This window comes from Dipodomys spectabilis, unplaced genomic scaffold, assembly GCF_019054845.1.
Source record: "Dipodomys spectabilis isolate Male_0828 unplaced genomic scaffold, ASM1905484v1 ptg000114l, whole genome shotgun sequence".
NCBI classification, from domain to species: domain Eukaryota; kingdom Metazoa; phylum Chordata; class Mammalia; order Rodentia; family Heteromyidae; genus Dipodomys; species Dipodomys spectabilis.
In genome coordinates this window covers 1,035,772-1,043,421 of record NW_024870791.1, presented here as the reverse complement: position 1 = coordinate 1,043,421, position 7,650 = coordinate 1,035,772, and positions in this window count along the sequence as shown.

Below are 7,650 nucleotides of genomic sequence, written 5' to 3'. Positions count from 1 at the left end.
CCTTCAACAACTCCTACAGCCTAGGAACTGTGGTTTCCCTGGAGGCAGTGGCTGGCTGCTAGGTGTTCTGATGGGACATCTCAGCCAGAACATAATGCACCCATTGCACACACTGTAAAGCTGAATTCAGAAATCCTTAACCAAAAGACCACCAGAGGCCACCACCAATGTAAAAGCAAAGTAGTCTTTATTGCAAGCTCAAGCTTGGTCCCCTCAGACTTACATAGCAGCAACCGAGGTTTACAGCACCTTTTATACACTTTTTAGGGAAGGCAGGGACTTTGCATACGCCATAGCGTCTTCTAACAAATCACTACACACTGTGGGAAAATCATAAAAACAATTCTATATTATGATTGGTGAACTACAAAGTGGGAAAGGACCAGAAACAAGTTGTTGGTTAGATCAAGGGGGCTGACATACTTTAAACTGGTTGGCTTGTACCACAGGGAAGTCTCAAGAGGATATGTGCTAAACTGCAGGATGTCTGGTTTAGATAATGGTCACCAGACCCCAGAAGGGGCTGTTCTGGAGTTTCTGATACCTTGACATCCTGCCTTAAGCAAACACCATGTGTTTCCCCAAATTGTCTGTGCAATGCTATTTCAGATATCTCCACATCCTGGCATCTAGTGTTCCCAGGACTGTCTGTGGCTGGAATAGGTCAAGGGTGGCAGAACTGAGTTGGGGTCTTCAGTAAAATAGAGTTGCATAGGTTCCTCAACACCAGTTGCACACACCAGCCCAGGCAAAGCCTTCGTGGCTTCAGTTCTTAAATGGCAGGGAAGGATGATTTGTTCAAGCTGCAGACTTAGTACTCTCTGAGGGCTTCTTCCAGCTTGCCCAGGTTGGGGGGCTGGGCATGGGCAACCTGCTGAAAGCCCATCATCCAGGCCCTGTCGCTGAGCTCCTTTTGCTCAATGGTAGTGCTCTGCAACTTGAACCACTCAGGGATTTTGTTTGTTTATTTCTTTTGTTTTCCTGTGATCTCTTAAGAAATACAAGGGTCGCAGAATTTCCTGCCCAGGCTGCATTCAAATTGGCATCTCAGCCTTCTGAGGAGCTAGGATCACAGGGAGGAACCACTGACAACCTGGCTTACTTTTCTTCTTGTTGTTCTTTTTTTTCGTGACAATCTAAAATCTTAACGGTGTCGTTCCAATGGTTTGCATTCCAAGAAAACTTCCCAGGCCTGGAATTCGAATGCTAGGACTGGCACCCACAAATAGAGGGAGATACTGCAAGCTCATTCCTATTCATTTGAATGCTAATGGAATGTTATAAAAGTAATAAGTAAATTTGAAATTAATTCATGATTCTATTTTAGAATGCCACACAAAAATTATTGAATTTATATCTTCCATTCTAGCACCATGGTATGATTAAGGATATTGACTGATATTTTATTAATGCTTTTGTAAGTATTCAATGATGATTCTTCATTAAATGGAGGCATAGTTTAATAACTAATAATTGGTAATTATATATATAACTTAATAATATAATATTCCCTCTGTATATATGCACATATATATATATATGTATATATATACATGTATATATATGTACATATATATATATTGGGCACTACTGTGGCTTGATTATAGGTCCTCAGAACTTCCTGGCAGCTCAGTTTGCTGGAGGCTGGTGTGCTAAGACTGTGACCCCATTTATGAATTGGGCATTGTAGGCTGTGAGTTGAAATCCCCGCATGGCCAAAAATTTATTCATGGAGTAAGAAGTCAATTTTGACAAATTTTTTCCTTCTCTGTGAAAGTCCTGGGTCTCAGTATATGTGATATGATGTAATACAATAAATGTTGTATGTACAATAATACTAAATAAATAAGGGTAATAAATATCATATGGAGTAAACCCATATGACATAGATCTAATATATGACTATTATATTTTATAGTGCTGGGGCTTCAATTCAGGCCCTGGGAACTTGTCTGAATTGCTTGTCTTCGAGGACGGTGATCTTCCCCTTCACCCACAGTGCCTCAGAATTCCCCAGACCCTGAGTTTAAATCCCAGGCCTGCCAGAAAAATGGGGCAAATTCCAAGCCATGATGATGATGATGATGATGATGATGATGATGATGATGATGTTTTGGGCCAAGCACCGGGCTTGAACTCAGGTCTTGGTATCTCTGCCACAGACGATCCTTGCATCCTAGGTCCCGAGTTCAAATTTCGGGGCTGGCAAAAATAAAAATAAAAACGAGAAGGGTAAAACTGAGAAGTTCAAGGAGGTGGTTTTACTTTTTTTTTTCTTTGCATTGTGACCATCCTGGGTCTAAATGACAATGCCCAGAAAGTGTAAATGACCTTACATTGCTGATATTTGGATGACTATTAGAGAAGCCAAGCCGAAACCGGCAACTTAAGCCTGGAAATCGAATCCTGGACTGCCGGGATGGCAGGAGATTCTAAGAAACAATTTCCAATATACATCTGTGTGAATGGAATTTTGTAAAAGTAACAATTACCTTAGTAGTTAGTGTATGATTTATATTATAAAATTATACACAATTATACAACTTTGAATAATTTTCAATTAATATTTTATTATGTATTCAATCATGATGCTTAAAAAAGGAAGGAATAATTTAATTGCCAATAATTGGTAGTAATATTGTATATGCAATTTCATAATATAGAGACATCTCACGTTATATACATCTATCCATCTATCTATCTATCTATCTATCTATCTATCTATCTATCTATCTATCTATCTATCTGCAAGTCTAAACATTTATCTTTTTATACACTTGTCACTAAAGGGGCTGAGTGATAGAGTGCTCGCCTAGTACGTACAAAGCCCTTGTTTCGATTCCTCACTACTGTGTGCATAGGAAAATCCAGAAGTTGTGCTGTCGCTCAAACAGTTGAGCACTAACTTTGAGCATAAAAGATTAGGGACTGTGTCTAGACCCTTCCTCAAGACCCATGACTGGTACCAAAACAAAAAATAAAAAGGAAAATATAGAATGTTCTGACTGCAACTATATAAGAATAGGGCTGCAAATACCTCATCACAGAGCAAGGAGGGAGTCTAGTGCTGACAGCTGCCGTCTAACCTGACTTAGCCAGAGGTGAACCACTGCAACCCATCTCCACAGAACCGGATGCTGCTGGTTTACTTACCCCTGTCATCCAAGATACTCAGGGACTGAGATCTGACACTGGTGGGTTTAAAACCAGGCCCTGTCAGGATGTCTGTGAAACTCTGAGCTGTGGCTCAAAGTGGTAGAGCTCTAGTCTTGAGCAAAAAATCTTAGGACAGTACCCCCAAACTGTCAGTGCAAGTCCATGGCTGATGCCCTCCCCCCAAAACCCCATCCCTCTAAAATCTAAATTTGGACTGTTTGTGAGGTGTTTCTGAAAGAATGGTGATACTGATGAAAGCACCTTAATTTAATGACAGCATGTGGGATACAGCTATGTGATCAGTCCTTCATGAGATGTTGTGTGTTGAGTCATTCACGCGGTGCATTTTTTCATCTGGTTCTTGTAAGAGCTCCACAAGTAAGATGATGATTTGCCCCTGTCAGGGCCAAAATTATGTATGTACCTATCTCTAGTGAGTTGTATCCTGCAGACAATTTTTTTGGTTTAAGTTTCTCAGTCATGAACCTTGAACTCAGGACCTAGCCACTGACACTTACCTGTTGGGATCATGGCTAGTGTCCTACCACGTGAAGCCAAGGAACACCTTACAACAGAATGTTAGGGTCTAGGCGTACAGTAGCTAAGGACTGTCATCCTGCCTACTCAGGAAGCTGAGATCTGACGATCTGGGTTCAAAACTATCCCAGACACAAATGGTCCCATGAGACTTTTATCTCCTATTCACCATTTAGAAACTTGAAGTGGAAGCCTCGCGCCTGCGCATGTCGTACAAGCTACTCAGGTGGCAGAGAGCTGAGGATCACGGGTCCAAAACCAGCCTGGGCAGAAAATTCCTTGAGACGCTTCTCTCCAGTGACCCACCAAAAACCAGAAGGGGTGCTGTAGCTCAAGCAATTGGCTTTAGCTGAAGAGCTCAAGGACAGCACCCAGGCCTAGATTTCAATTCTTCCAACTTCCAAGAAAAGAAAGAAAGAAACCTGCAGTGGTGTACTGAGAATGTGTCTTATGGGTAGAGTGTTTTGCATGTATGAATCCCTGGGTTTGATTCCTTAGTACCGCATCACTAGCAAAACGCCTGAAGTGGCTGTGTGGCTCAAGTGGTAGAATGCTATCCTTGTACAGGAGAAACTCAAGTAATGTGCTCAGGTTCTGAGTTCAAGCTTGAGGACAAGTGAATGAACACACATACATGTACACACACACACACACACACACACACACACACACACACACACACACACACACACACACACACACACTGATGCCAGAAGTGAAGCTGTGACACCAAATGGTAAAGCACTGAGCTTCTGTTCTGAGCTCATGGTAAGCACCCAGGTCCTGTGTTCAACCCTGAAACACAGCCACCCAAGGTCCAACTAGGAGAGGTCAAAGATTTCAAAATCTGATGAGCTTCACCAGCCCTAGATGACAGGAAGCATTGTGATATTACACATGTGCTTAGATTTAGCAAGCTTCCAGAAACCTAGGGAGGCACCATTGCCAATAATGAGTCATTTCATTAGGTTCAGCTACCTAGTTGTCTGCAAGAAGGACCCTTGAATTAATTGTAGCAGGTTATTTTAAAACTAGAACATAGTCTAACAAAGACAGGATAAGTGCAGGGAACTTGGCCTATCATGGGAGGTGGCACAAATTAAGACTTCCTGTCAAAACAGCACTGGAGAGAGAGATAGCTTGGGGGTACAAAGAGGCCTTTTTCTCCTGGCCTTCAGAGCCAGCCCACACTCCTCCTCACTAATTGGCCTCAATGGAGTTTTTTGTTACACAACAGTACAGGAGTGAGGGCTTTTGTCTGCCTGTTCCAACAATGAGGCAGACTTCCTCCAGCAGTCCCTGGTGAGGAGAAACCTCAGGATAAAATGGGAACAGCAAAGGGAGCCCCGGAACACGAACTGTCTTGAAAGCACTTTCTGTGTTATGAAATCATTCTATTCAAAGCAAATTTCCTAGCTGGATGCCTTTCATCATAGGGAGTCTGGACCTTCACTGATAGAAATATATGCATACATACATGGGGACACATAGAGTTACTGGCTTTTTTTTTTTGGCTGTTGCGGGGGATGTACTATGAACCTAGGCACTGTCCCTGAGCTACTTTTGCTCAAAGATAGTGTTCTGCCCTTGAGCCATAGCCCCACTCATGGAGATTTTGTATTCCTGTGGTCCCTCAGAAATGAGAATGTGGTGGACTTTCCTGTCCTGGCTGAATTCAAACCGGCATTCCCTACCTCTCAGCCTCCTGAAGAGCTAGGATTACAGGCAGGATCTGCTGACACCTGAATTTCTTTCTTCTCATACTTTTCTTTCATCGTGACAATCTGAAATCTTCACAGTGTCATTCTAATGGTTTGCATTTCAAAGTAAACTACCCAGGTCTGTAGTTCAAATGCCAGGACTGGGACTGCCACCTACAAATGGCGGGAGATCTTGAGGAAATCATTCCTATCTATAGGAATCCTTACTGTAATGTTATAAAAGTAACTATTAAATTTGCAGTTATTTCATGATTCTCTTATAGAATGCCACACAAAAACTATTGGATTATGTCTTCCATTCTAGCACAATGGTATGATTCTCCTAATTAAGGAATAGTGACTACTTTTACATTAATGCTTTAATAAGTATTCAACCATGATATTTCATTAAGTGGAAGCATAATTCAATAACTAATAATTCATAATATATATAATTTAATATCCTTACATTGTCTCTTTCTCTCATATATATAGCAAACTACACATCTGTCTGTCTATCTATCTATCTATCTATCTATCTATCTATCTATCTATCTATCTATCTGTCTATCTGTCTATCTATCTATGTATCCACCAATGCTATTGCTTCATTGAAGGTCATCAGAACTGACTGGCAGCTCAGTTTGCCAAAGGCTTTTGTTTTACAACTGACCCATTCATGAATTGGGCATTGTGGGCTGTGAGTTCAAGTCCCAGCATGCCCAAAAGTTTATATGTGGAGTCAGAAGCCAATTTTGATACATTTATTTCCCTTCTTGGTGAAAGTCCTGGGTCTCAATATGATGTCAAATCCATATGCAAATAAATCCATGTGATAAGATGTAATAAATGAAATAAATGTTATATATGTAATAACATTAAATAAAATAAATAAAAATAAATAAGGGTAACAAATGTCATATGGAGTAAACCCATGTACGTAAATAGATCTCATGTATGAATATTATTTTTAACAATGCTGGGGCTTGAATTCCGTCCCTGGAAACTGGTCTGAAATTCTTGTCTTCCACCACGGTGAGTTTCCCCTTCCCCACAGTGCCAGAGAGTTAATCATACCCTGAATTGAAATCCCAGGCCTGCCAGAAAAATGGTGCAAATTCCATGCCTGGGTCTTAATTTTTTTTGACCCAGATCATGCACTGTCATGAAAGCACTCTCTATTCTATGACATCATTCTATTCAAAGCAAATATCTTAGTTGTTTCCTTTCTTCATAACGACTGTATGTTCACCGATAGAAATACATGCATACATACATAGACACATGGAGTTACTGGCTCTTTTTTATTTTTGGTGCAGGTCCTGAGACTTGAACTATGAGCCTGGACATTGTGCCTGAGATCCTTTTACACAAGGTAGCACTTTATTGTGCCTTAATCCATGATACATCATTAAATTGAGGCATAATTTAATACCTAATATCTAGTAATTTAACAATAATTTAATACCTAATAATTATTAGTAATATATTACATGTAATTTAATAATATACAGACATCTCACATTCTATCAATATATTTATATGTTTAAATATACAGTGGAATACATATATATATATATGTATATATATATATACATATACATCTCTCTCTAAATATATACATATATATATTTATTTGCAGCAATTTACAAATCTACCTATTTGTATATGGGCCACTCCTGGGGCTAGAACTCAGGTCCTGGGAACTGCCTGGCAGTGAATTTGTTTGAGACTGCTGTGCTTACAATGACACCTTGATTAATTGGGCATTCTATGCCCTGAGTTCAAATCCCAGCAGTGCCGAAATCAATAGGTGAGTAAGAAGCCAATATTGTCCTGTTTTCCTTTGTGTGGAAATATTGTGTCCTAGGTACAATATGTAATATCTATGCAAATACATATATATGATACACATTATACATGTATATAAATATTATTTTTGCCTTTTCTGGGGCTGGAATTCACACCCTGGGAAATGCTCCTGAATTTTTTTCTTCCAGGAGGTTAGCTTCCACTTCACCCAGAGCAAAATAGAGTTAACCATTCCCTGAGTTCAAATCCCAGGTCTGGCAGATAAAATGGCCCAAATTCCTAGCCAGGACCTTAACTTTATTGGTGGCGCAGGCATGGGGCTTGAATTCAGGTCATCACAACTCTGCCTCAGCCTTGATTACTCTAGGCTGGGGTGCAGCTTTTACACCCACAGGTGATCCAGGGATCCTAGGACCAGAGTTCAACTCCCAGCTTTGGCAAAAAT